The sequence below is a fragment of the Vicugna pacos genome, chromosome 5 (assembly GCF_048564905.1).
Source record: "Vicugna pacos chromosome 5, VicPac4, whole genome shotgun sequence".
Classification (NCBI taxonomy): domain Eukaryota; kingdom Metazoa; phylum Chordata; class Mammalia; order Artiodactyla; family Camelidae; genus Vicugna; species Vicugna pacos.
In genome coordinates, this window is record NC_132991.1 from 52,359,309 (window position 1) to 52,371,128 (window position 11,820).

Consider the following 11,820-nt stretch of genomic DNA (forward strand, 5'->3'; position numbering starts at 1 on the left):
GGGAGCGTAAGACTAAAGCCTCACCTCTGCTCCTTCCGTTTGGGCCCTTCCAAAAACATCCTCAAGGGGTGAAAAGTTAGTTCTGAAAATATTTGCCAGAGAGCCTATCAGTTCCTCCCCACCTCCCCCAAATGATGCTGACTCAAGCCTCCTTTGAAAAATCTAACCTAAAGAGCCTTTGAAATCTAAACTTTGAAAACTTTAATATTCACATTTTTACCTATTCATTCGGTGAGACTGACAAATTTACAGTTCAAAAGGAAAAAGAAGGAACTTAAGAAAGGAAAGATGCAAGATAAGCATTTCTATAATTCATTTAAAGCATAAATCCTGGCCCAAAGTACTGTATTTGTGGAGGAGATGGGAGGAAAGAAAAGGACTCATCACCGCAGTGCTTCTGTTTTGCCTCTTCTACCCAGATACAATTTTAATCCCAGGTCCTTTCCTAATTTACAGCTCACCCTCCCCTCCATGTCCCATCAGAGCCCATTCTCTCTTCAAATCTCTTCTATATTAAGGTATTAATCTATGTTAAAGCATTTATAACCACACCTCCAAGGTAACATGTTTGCCTTTCAACAGGAGACTTCTGGAAAAATGCATTTTACCCAAGGAATAATTCAAGTGGTGGAAATTGTGAGTGGCACAGCAGGCCATTGAAAGAGTTGCTTCTGGGGAGGCAAGTCTTTTCTGCAGGCAAGGAATTCGCCTCCGAACTTGGGGAATCCACTTCTCTAGCCAAGTCTGTTCCTGTCCCAGAGGGAGATTTGAACTCATTCCTCGAGGTTGCCTGCTGCAAGTTATTATGAGAAATAGCCCAGGAAAGGAATGATCAGGGTCTTACAATGTTGTCCTCACCAGCAAGAATACACAGGGAAGCCCAGGGACCACAGCAGATTGCATCTCCTATCAATAATAAAACCTGCTTAATTTTGTTTAACCCCAAAATTCCTAACATGTTTGACCAGACTACCGCATTCAGTGGAGCATATTTTGAGGAAGTCGATTTCTGTTTGTTCACATTTTTGGATGCCACATGGTAGAAGTGGATCAGAGTGCTTCATGTTAGGTTCCTCTAAGGGTTAAAAAAATTTTTTTTCCTGATCAAGGTATAGGATAATCACTTCTACCATATGGAAATGGCTGTAGATTCTCCTATTATTAATTATAGTCTCAGTTTCATCATTTAGGCTTCTTTTGAGCAGAATTTCCTCTGGAATTTTAGGGAACACGTCTTTTCCAGAAGATCTATTCCATTAAGCTTGGTCTTCATCTTCCTGTTAATCTGAAGAATCTCTGAAAATAGATCCCCTTTAACAAATTTTGAAGATCAGTCCTTTGGAGAAGAGGATACTTTTATAGCTTAGTTTACATAAATGTGTTCATTCCTTGGCCACTTTTTTTGATTCTTCTGAATACCTATGCACTTTCACCTTTATCCTTCCTAAGTATGGGAACTTCTTTTGGAAGTTGTCTTTTCTAGTTCCACATCTCTCTTTCCCCTCCATTTCTGCTGGTCTGGATACCTATTTTAATTAAATTATCATGTAGACTTTCATTTTCTTTTCTGTTGAACTTCACTCCAGGAGTATGCAATTGATAATTGCTGTTCTCTGATTTCTTTTCTCGAACTTTATCTTGACCATTTACAGCCTAATTTTCATCCAAATCTTCACCATTGTTAGAACACCTAATTAAACAGCAGCCTCTTCAGCCCCCTTTTCTCATTGTACCCATGTGATTTCCTTTCCGGTTTTGTTTGTTTGTTTGTTTGACAAGTCCCTTGCTGTTTTGTAATGGAAAAATAGGTTTTTTCATATTTTTGAGCTTATATTCTCAAATACAGCATTAGATTTTCTCCTTTTGTCTTTAATTTAACTAGAATCTTTATTTTCCATCAAAAATTCAAATTTTGGTATAAGCTATTTTCTTTCACTCTGATTTTGTGTTAAAAATGACCATTCTCAGTTTTCTCTGTAACAGTACTTCACATATTCATACAGAAACTGTGCTTAACTGCAGTTGCATTAAGATATCCCCTTGAAATTAGAGGGTGGTGAGGATCTGTTTGCGCATCTCATAACTCTGAAAATGAAAGTTGAATCAAACATCCATGATAAATCATTAGCCATGAACCAGCCTTACATATCGTGAGAATGAATGTTTTCCTGGAGTTGCTGGTCATTGCAAGGTGCTGAAATTTCACAAAATGACTCTCTACCCATATTACAGTCATTGAACCTGATTCTATTTGCCTTCTTCTGCTCAGGAAATTGGGCTCCATCTAACTGCACAGCTGGTTTGGCTTTAGAAAACTCACTTTTCTACCCAAATGATTAGGCTGGCTGTACAGCCAGACAAATCCATGGGTTTCAATATACAAATCTTCAGCAAGTGCCCCAGTGACGTAAGGGAATCAAAGCTTTTCATTCAGTGTCTCACCAGTTAACAGAAAGATAAGGAACCATCACCCCAGAAGCTGTTCAGGAGGAGATGTTTTTAACAAGACTGGTGGCTCTGGCCTCACACCGAATGTTCTAGTTTTCAGGAAATGTATTATTAGGAAACAACTGAAACATAAAGGACCTCAGTAAATTTCTACTTTTATGTTTTCATGGGAAGATTTATTTTTAGTTCTGTCTTCTCTATCCCCCTGCAAAAAGACATACTAGTTCTGAAAATAGGAAGCTAAAGGAATTGGGAAGAGGGAAGATTTCCTAGAAGAAGATAAAATTCTCCCCACCTATAAACTAGAATGACTTAGTCCCCAAAAGGGTGAGAAGACTTAGTTTATGAAATCATGAGAGTGGGTCTAGGATGGACAGTTGCACTGACTTTCTGTGAGGCATAACTCCAGGTGCTGGAGACACAGTAAGGAACCAGAGAAACAAAGTCCCTGTCCCTGGAGCTCACGGTCGAGTGGAGGGAGATGGAAAATAGACCATGGAAGTATATGAGACAGGGATAAGAGCTGAGGAGAGCAATAGAGCAGGGAGAGGGATTGGAATGATGGGGGGATGTGTAATAGATCAAGCGGCCAAGGAGGACGCCACTGAGAATGTGGCATTTGAATAAAAATCTGAAGCAGGTGAAGAAGAGAGTCACATAGAAAAGTGGAGGAAGTGTATTCGAGGAAGAGGGAACAGCAAGTGTGAAAGCCTCGAGACAGGATCTTGTCTGCAAAGTTAAAGGAACAACAAAGAGTCCAAGTTAGAGGAAGCAAGCAGAGGAACAAGCAAGGAGGTCAAAGCAAAGAAATGAGGGAGGACTGCAGGTAAGTGGAAGGTGAGCTGAAGGAGGTGGATGATGAAAGGCCTTATAGCCATTGTAAGAACATTGCTTAATTTTATATATATACACATATATATATGTATGTATATATATTTATATATATATATACACAATTCTCTACATATATGACTGAACTTTATATACACACACACACACACATATATATATATGTATATATATATATATATATGGAACCTAAATAGTTTTATTTAGAAACAGATAGGTACCTGTTTGCATTATGGAATGTAAAACTGGGTTTACATTCTATAAAACATTATCAGTATTCAAATTAAAGAGAGTTAGCATTCACAAGACACACAATGTGGGCATGTAACTACTGTCCACCAGCCTCAGGCTTGATTTAAACCAGAAAAAACCCCACAAAACTCCAGGGGGCTCACCAGATATTAGAGCACAATGCTTACTGATGAGCCCCCAGCATCCAGAAGTTGCCCTCTTAGGAGATGAAGGTTTGCTTTCTAAGTGCGTGACTTTATCATAAGGCCTGGGTTCTCTGTACCTAGTGAGCTGAGAGGCTCTCTTGCCACACGATTCATGATATGCCCTCTCCAAGCCAGGGCTGGTGGCATTATTAATTATCTCTGGTCACTATGCTGTACATCAGAAACTCACACAACCTTGTAAATCAACTACACTTCAATTTAAAAAAGAGAATGTTGCTTAAAGACAGACGCTGTTCCTGCTTTCTTCAGTTTATAATCTAACAGGGAGAAAATACAGGGGTAATTATGATAAAATTAGATAACTATTAAAGGTACGAATCTGTATGGGTCTCTTCCATGAGGAAAGGGTGTTTATGTGGAGACCTACATGATGAGGACAAGCTAGATGGATGGAGGTGGTGACGGCTCTGGGAGTGGTGAGATGTAGTGGTTGCTTGGGGCACAAGCAGGAGCAGCAGGAATATAGAACATTCCAGGAAAACAATCTATTATGACTAAAGCAGAAAAATTTGTGGGACAGTATTGCAGGATGAAGCTGGGGGCAACTAGATTATAAAAAATGTTGTAGGCTGTATAAAAGTTTAGATTTCACCTGCGAGCACTAGGGAGCTATGGAAGACTGTTAACAGGGAGATTGCATGATTGGGTCTGTCTTTTGGAAGATCACTCCAGATGAAGAGCCGAGAGCAGATTGAGAAAAGCAAGCTAGGGTAAAGGGGGAATGGACACCCACTCTTGCAGTGGCACAGGGAGGAGGTGATAGTGCTGGGAGACATCACTGGTAAAAGAAGAGAGAAACATGGACACCCTTGAAAGACATTTATGGACTTTCTAGAATAGGTAGGACTGGGTGATTGACTGGATGCAGCATGGCTAGCGGGGAAGTTTAAAGCAGAGAGAAAGAGCAAAAATGCCATTCAAGTTTCTGGCTCCAGCAACTTGATAGATGATGGTGCCAGTGACAGCAAATAGAAGACAAAAGAGAAGGAACAAGGTCAGAGATGGACTGTGGCTTTCAGAGCACGCCACTGATCTAACCCAGATAGCATCTGCTGTATTTTCCGTGTAACTCCTTTTCCTAATTGAAAATTTAGAGATCATCTAATCAGATTATTCCTTGGGTGACTTAGATTAATCTTTATACTTCACTACAGGAATATCATTTCAAGGTAGCATTTCCCACAGGTCTTTCTGTAAATCTGTGCAGCTATTAGCAACTTGGTTTAAGAATTGTGAAATCATACAGGTCGTAACATAGCTAAGCATGTGGCGCCATCTTCAGGACAGCTTGTTAAAAGGTTATAAACCAACCAGACTGAAAGGTGAGCTTCTGCCAATAGAACGATTTTTTATGGAGAGAGTAAGACTCCATCTTATTTGGTAATAAGAAACTGAAAAAAATGTTTCTACCAACTCCAACTGTGTGACCAAATTCTTGTCTTCTCGAGAATTATAGTTCATCCCAGGATCCAGGAAAGAAAGCAGCCGATATTCCTTTGGAATCATTCCAGTCTGAAAGTGTGCGTGAGCTGGACAATGAGCTTTGCTCTGGAAAAGCCCAGAAGAGGGAAGAAGCATCATTTGAGGTTTTCCACCTTGGTGCCCAGATTCTCTGGGGCTTTTCCAATTTCATCTCATATATGTGTCTTTTTAACTGAAGTATAGTCAATTTACAATGTTGTGTTAATTTCTAGTTCACGTCTTATATTTAGGTTCTTTACTAGGTGTCTCATTAAACGTATAACCAAGTGGAATTTAATTCTTAACACATCTGTAGCAGTGACAGTTCGTGCGAATATAAAAATTAGAAAAAAACTGTCAGTCTTTGCACCTAACATTTTGGTTCAGGAAATGTAGTATCATCGAATTATATAATCTCCACTTTAAAAATAAGAGGTTGTAAATAAGAAGCCAATATTGTATCCATAGCTAAGCACAACAAGGAAGAATAATATAGTTCACAAGATGACTTTTATTTTTAAAATCCTCCCAGCCTTTAATTATTCTATTTGAAGAAACTCCACCATTTCTTTTTGCAGGGTTTGGATATGAAAATGTGTATATGTGTTTATCAGAATGTATCTGCCACCTTCATGTACAGGATGTAATGATTAACCTACACTGAGCATTTAGCACAGTCTCGTGAATAACTGGGAGATAAATAGCTTGGCTTCTCTGTGGAGGCAAATGGTTTCTCCCATCTTGTGGTACCCTGCCTGCAAATGGGCTTTCTTCCTAGACTGCTCTCATTAAAGATGCATTTTAAGTCCCAGAGTTCCTGTTCATCTTAAAAAGAGATAACACATTGATCTGAATTCCATTTCTAAATCAATGGGGGCCAGTCTAACCCATCTATAACTGGTTTGGGTTTCTTGGGGTTCAAATTAGGCTTATGGGGGTGAGGAGAAGAGTGGGACGCACAGAACGTGTGGCCAATAATAGTATCGAACAGCATTTTGCATTTACAATGTGCTGAGTGCTTTTACATGGATTATTTCATTTAATCCTCATAAGCTGTGCATACTTTTTTTTTATGAGTGGGTACTTTCATTATCTATGTTCTACGAATCAGGATACTGAAGCTTAGAGAATTGAAAATCATTTGCCCAAGGCTCATGCTTACTTTTTAGTAAAGCTATAGAAATAAATTCTAATCTAGGCGTTCTTTCTTGAGAGCCAACTAGCTTGACCAAAACCCCATACTGCTACCCCTTAAAGCGAAAACATTTCCCCAAAAGGAAAATAGCTCTAATCAAGAGCCAAGCTAATAGTCTGAGCAAAACATTCAGAGAGCAGAAGGGCGGGAATTGAGGGCAAGGGCAGAGCCTGGAGTGGTCCCCTGAGGTACGGAAGTTCCTCTTGCCTGAGAGGCCAGCAGGCAAGTCAATGGGACAACGCTGACCAGCGTGGCAGCACCAGCTACAAGGACAAGCATGGGGCGTGGAGTCTGAAGCCCTGGTTCCAGGCTGAACGCTGCCACTTACTGTGTGACTTGAGGCAATTCATTTAAATTATTTGATCTTTAATTTACTCAGCTGAAAAACAGCAGTAACGGCTAGCAAATAGGAATGCTGGGATGTGAAAGACACAGTATGTGTGAAACGTTGGATGCTATAATACGACTGAGTGCCTTGTATGTGCTAGACATTGGGAATAGAAAGTTAAGGAAAAACCCTTGCTCTCAAGGCGTTCACCATCTAATGCTATGTAAATATTGGCTATCTTTCATATTGTGAGCCTCCCCTTCTTCCTAACTACCTCTCCATTTCACCTCTCTGTTTGGATATTGTCTTGGTTTGTGTTTCCTCAGAAGCAGACCCTGAGACAATGAGTTAAGTGTAAAAGGTTTATCTGGAGGTGCAAGGAAACACAGGAAAGGTGTGGAAAGTGATACAGGAGAGGGAAGAGCATCAAGATTGGGAGCCAGCTACCATCTGGAGTCATTCTGGAAAAATGCTGCAAAACTCACAGCTCAGAGGTAATTTTACCCCAACTTTCAACAATTATTGGTTGAAGATTCTTTTTTTGCAGGTGTTAATTTTTTGGCACCTGCCAGGGGTGTTGGCAGAGTGTCTCACAGAAGGTTCAAGAAAAGGTCTTGGACAAAGAAATGGAGATTCTGGCAGTTGGAAGATGGCAGGGGCACGCTCAAGTCTTAGAGCCAAGGATGTGGGCAGGGCACTGACGGCATCTACAAAAGTTGGTCTGCTGTGTCTGAGGATGCCTGGGTGGGCTCATTCTCTTCCAGCACCCAAGGCAAAGCCAAGAGAGAGGATTCTTTCAACATTTACCTCTGTAGAGGAAGGGGAGGAGATAGTTAAAGGTATGCTAACACTTTCTAAAGGCAGCATTGACCTTGAACTATTGTGCTTTTTCAGAAATTTGGCAGAACTGTGTAGGTCAATAGAACTATTGCTCCACTGTTGAACTTTCTGTGATGATGGAAATATTCTCTATCTGCACTGTCCAGTCCAGTGGTCAACAGTCACATGTGGGCTATGGAGCACCTGAAATGTGGTGTGTGTGACTAAAGAACTACATTTTCACTTTTATTTAATTAATTTGAATCATCACAATGGGCTAGTGGCTACCATATTAGACAATGTAACTTTGGAGCAGTTCAATTATGTTTTATTATCCATAAGAAATTGTTCAGCAATCAGCCCAATAATTTTCTTCATTAAGGACAGAGATAAATCAAAGATGTTACATGGCTTAGTGCTAAAATCAATATTAAGTTGGACTTGAGGCATAACTGAATATCACCAACTTAACAGAAAATTCTGGGACATGGAAATAAATGTGAAATCTTATTATTTGTTACAAAAATGTATTATAAAAAGTTTAATGGTCAAATTTCTAAAATTGGACAGAACAGTACAGAAAAAATAGTATCTCAGCAGCTCTAGCGCATATGGTGACTCTAGGTGCATGACGACTGAGAAGAAAGGTATTTGAGGGCACATGATTTTTCTTTATAATTTTTTCTTCATATCTCACTAATTATACCTTATTTATAGTTCTACAAACATTTATGGACTCAAATTTAACATAGCATACTTTAAAAAATTAGCTAATACATCCTCTCTTATAAGTCAGATTAATTATGATCTATTTTCCCCTTTAACTATTTGAACGTTTTTACTAATTGTTTTCATAAATATTAATAGCTTCCAGAATCAACATTTTTATTGTTGGTGGCAGTTTTTCTCCTTTAATATGTGTTGCTGCCGTGTGTTCAGTCCATGTGGAACTGGGATCAAGGGTCGATGTTAGCTTGGAGGTTGCATTGGTTCACATGTGATTTTTCCCAGTGCGTTGGTGCTTTGGAGCATTGAGTCACAGCAGCTGAATGCAAAGTACACTGAGACAGCTGAACACTAGGCTGGGCTGCACTCTGCCAGCTCATCTGCGGGCCTCCTCCTGGCACCATCTGGCTGCATGCTCTCCAGGAGGTGCCTGTGGTGTGGTTCTCCCTGACCTTTGTGCTCTCTTCTCCACTACTCAGCAGCCCCACCCCTTCTACAAGCTACCTTTATTATTATTATCATTACTATTATTATTATTATTAGTAGTATTTTAATTGAGTTATAGTCATTTTAGAATGTTGTGTCAAATTCCAGCTTAGAGCACAATTTTTCAGTCACACATGATACAAACTACCTTTAGTTGTGTGTGTGTATGTGTGTGCGCATGTGCATGTGTGTGCTTTTGTAATGCAAGGACCTACTTATATACCACTATTATTTATTAGCTATGTAATAGTTTTTTAAAAACTATGTTGTATTTTTATTAGAAATACTATTCTTTTTGTGAGCTCACCATTCTAAAGTTTTGTGTTTTCAGTGGAGATTGCATATGTTTTGAATGGCTTGACCCAGATACTAATTTGCCCATAAACCCTATTCTGTTTAGTGTGTGATTTTACAGATCTGAGTAGGCTTTTCTTTTTTCAGGACTACACATGTTTCATTAAGGCAAAGCCACCTGTACACTGATTTTTCAATTGACTGAGACAATAGCTACAACCACCACAAACCCATTAAGAGATCTGGACTCCAAACTGCTTCTAGAATGATTACCTATGTTTGAAAGTGAGTATTCACATATGAACAATAATCCAGACAATCTGCTTTGTTGCCTTGTTGATATTACTGATTTTGCTAAACCAACAATGTATGATGGCAACTTTGTGACAATCACTGGTCACACACAAGTCCTGGATGGCCAGAAATGACAGTAAAGGTGGTTATTTGATCTTCCAAAGACAAAAGAAAGCACGGGTTTTGGCTGAAAAGCTAGACCAAAAATAAAGTTCCATGTCTATATTAGAAAGAAGAAATGTTGTCTCTTCAGCAAGTGGTGTTGGGAAAACTGGACAGCAGCATGTAAATCAATGAAGTTAGAACACTCCCTCACATCATACACAAAAATAAACTCAAAATGGCTTAAAGACTTAAATATAAGACAAGACAGGATAAATCTCCTAGAAGAAAACATAGGCAAAAATTCTCTGACATAAATCTTAGCCATATTCTCCTAGGGCAGTCTGCCCAGGCAATAGAAATAAGAGCAAAAATTAACAAACAGGACCTAATTAAACTTATAAGCTTTTGCACAGCAAAGGAAAACATAAGCAAAACAAAAAGACAGCCTATGGAATGGGAGAAAATAATCGCAAATGATGTGACTGACAAAGGCTTAATTTCCAGAATATATAAACAGCTCATACAACTTAATAATAAAAAACAAACAACCCAATCCAAAAATGAGCAGAAGACCTAAACAAGCAATTCTCCAATAAAGACATACAAATGGCCAACAGGCACATGAAAAAATGCTCAATGTCCCTAGTTATCAGAGAAGAGCAAATCAAAACTACAATGAAGTATCACCTCATACCAGTCAGAATGGCCATCGTTCAAAAGTCCACAAACAACAAATGCTGGAAAGGCTGTAGAGAAAAGGGAACCCTCCTACACTGTTGGTGGGAATGTAGTTTGCTGCAGCCATTATGGAAAATAGTATGGCGTTTCCTCAAAAGACTAAAAATAGACTTACCATATGATCCAGCAATCCCACTTCTGGGCATATATCCAGAGGGAACCTTAATTCAAAAAGACACATGCACCCCAATGTTCATAGTGGCACTATTTACAATAGATAAGACATGGAAACAACCTAAATGTCCATCAACAGATGAATAGATATACATATACAATGGAATACTACTCAGCCATAACAAATAGTAAAATAATGCCATTTGCAGCAAAATGGATGGAACTGGAGATTGTCATTCTAAGGGAAGTAAGCTATAAAGAGAAAGAAAAATACCAATATAATATCACTTATATGTGGAATCTTAAAAAAAAAAGACAAACGAACTTATTTGCAAAACAGAAACAGACTCAAAGACATAACAACAAACAGTTATTGGGGGGAAGGGGATGGGAAGAGAAATATCTGGGCATTTGAGATTTGCAAATGTTAGCCACTATATACAAAAATAGACTTAAAAAAACCAAGTTTATTCTGTCTAGCACAGGGAACTATATTCAATATCTTGCAATAACCTTTAATGAAAAAGAATATGAAAATGAATATATGTATGTATATGTACGACTGGGACACTGTGCTGTGCACCAGAAATTGATACATTGTAACTGATTATACTTCAATAAAAAAGAAAGAAAAAATGTCCATTAACCTATATAAATCATACACATAATTTCTTTGAGATTCTAGTGTGTGTGTGCTCTTCAGGTCCTAAAAAAGTCTGAAGAACATGGCACATTTCTTTCTAGCCTCATCTCTTTTTTGACCCAATATACTGCCTCTTCTTAGCATGTGTGGAGGCAAAGAGTTCATGAATGTCATGTCTGTATTCTGGAGCTGGAGTGCTTCTCTCCCAAGTAAAGAAGTCAACTACCAAGGGATACTTATGGAGAAGTTGTTCCCTATGTGTATGTTTGTAGAAAGAGAGTATAAAGATCAATTTACACATACCCACCCCAGTTTAGTGCCTTTAAAGGATCTGTTATTCAGAGAAAGCTATAATAAAGTACATCTCTTAAAATAAATGTGCGTTAATTTGAGTTATACACTTTTACCTGCCTCCATCAAATCTGGAGCTTCTTACTGCCAGTATAACCCAAGAGTGTTGCCCAGTGACAAACAGAAGAGTCCAAGATATACTCAAAGCTTAATGCAAAATGTTTTCCAGGTTGGCATTCACTGCCCCAAGTGCCTCCTACAGATCAGGTGTTTAGAGCATGTGCTCCGTGTTATTGGGTTGTTGGGAAGGCAGGTTCAGTGCTAGACTATCTGGGTTCAAGGCTAGGTTATATTACTTCCTTGCTGTGTGATCCTGGTAAATTACCTAGTATCTTTGCTTCAATTTTCTCACTTTTAAAAGCAGGGATAAAATAATTCCAATATGGGGTTACCGGGAGGATTCAATGTAATATATGTAAAGTAATCAACATAATGCCTGGCACATAATAAGTGTTTGATGCATATTCGTCTTCATGATGTTGTTTTGAGTGGTTTTTGTTTCCAAATTATA

At 38.7% G+C, this 11,820-nt stretch overlaps 1 long non-coding RNA gene across 1 annotated transcript; it reads left to right on the forward strand.

Annotated features, from left to right (window-relative positions):
* The first annotated feature begins 4,895 nt into the window (after positions 1–4,895).
* LOC140696630 (uncharacterized) lies at positions 4,896–9,316 on the forward strand. The gene is made up of 4 exons (XR_012073135.1): positions 4,896–5,077; positions 5,212–5,341; positions 7,066–7,233; positions 9,212–9,316. It is a non-coding gene; the product is annotated as an uncharacterized lncRNA (long non-coding RNA).
* The last annotated feature ends 2,504 nt before the right edge of the window (positions 9,317–11,820 follow it).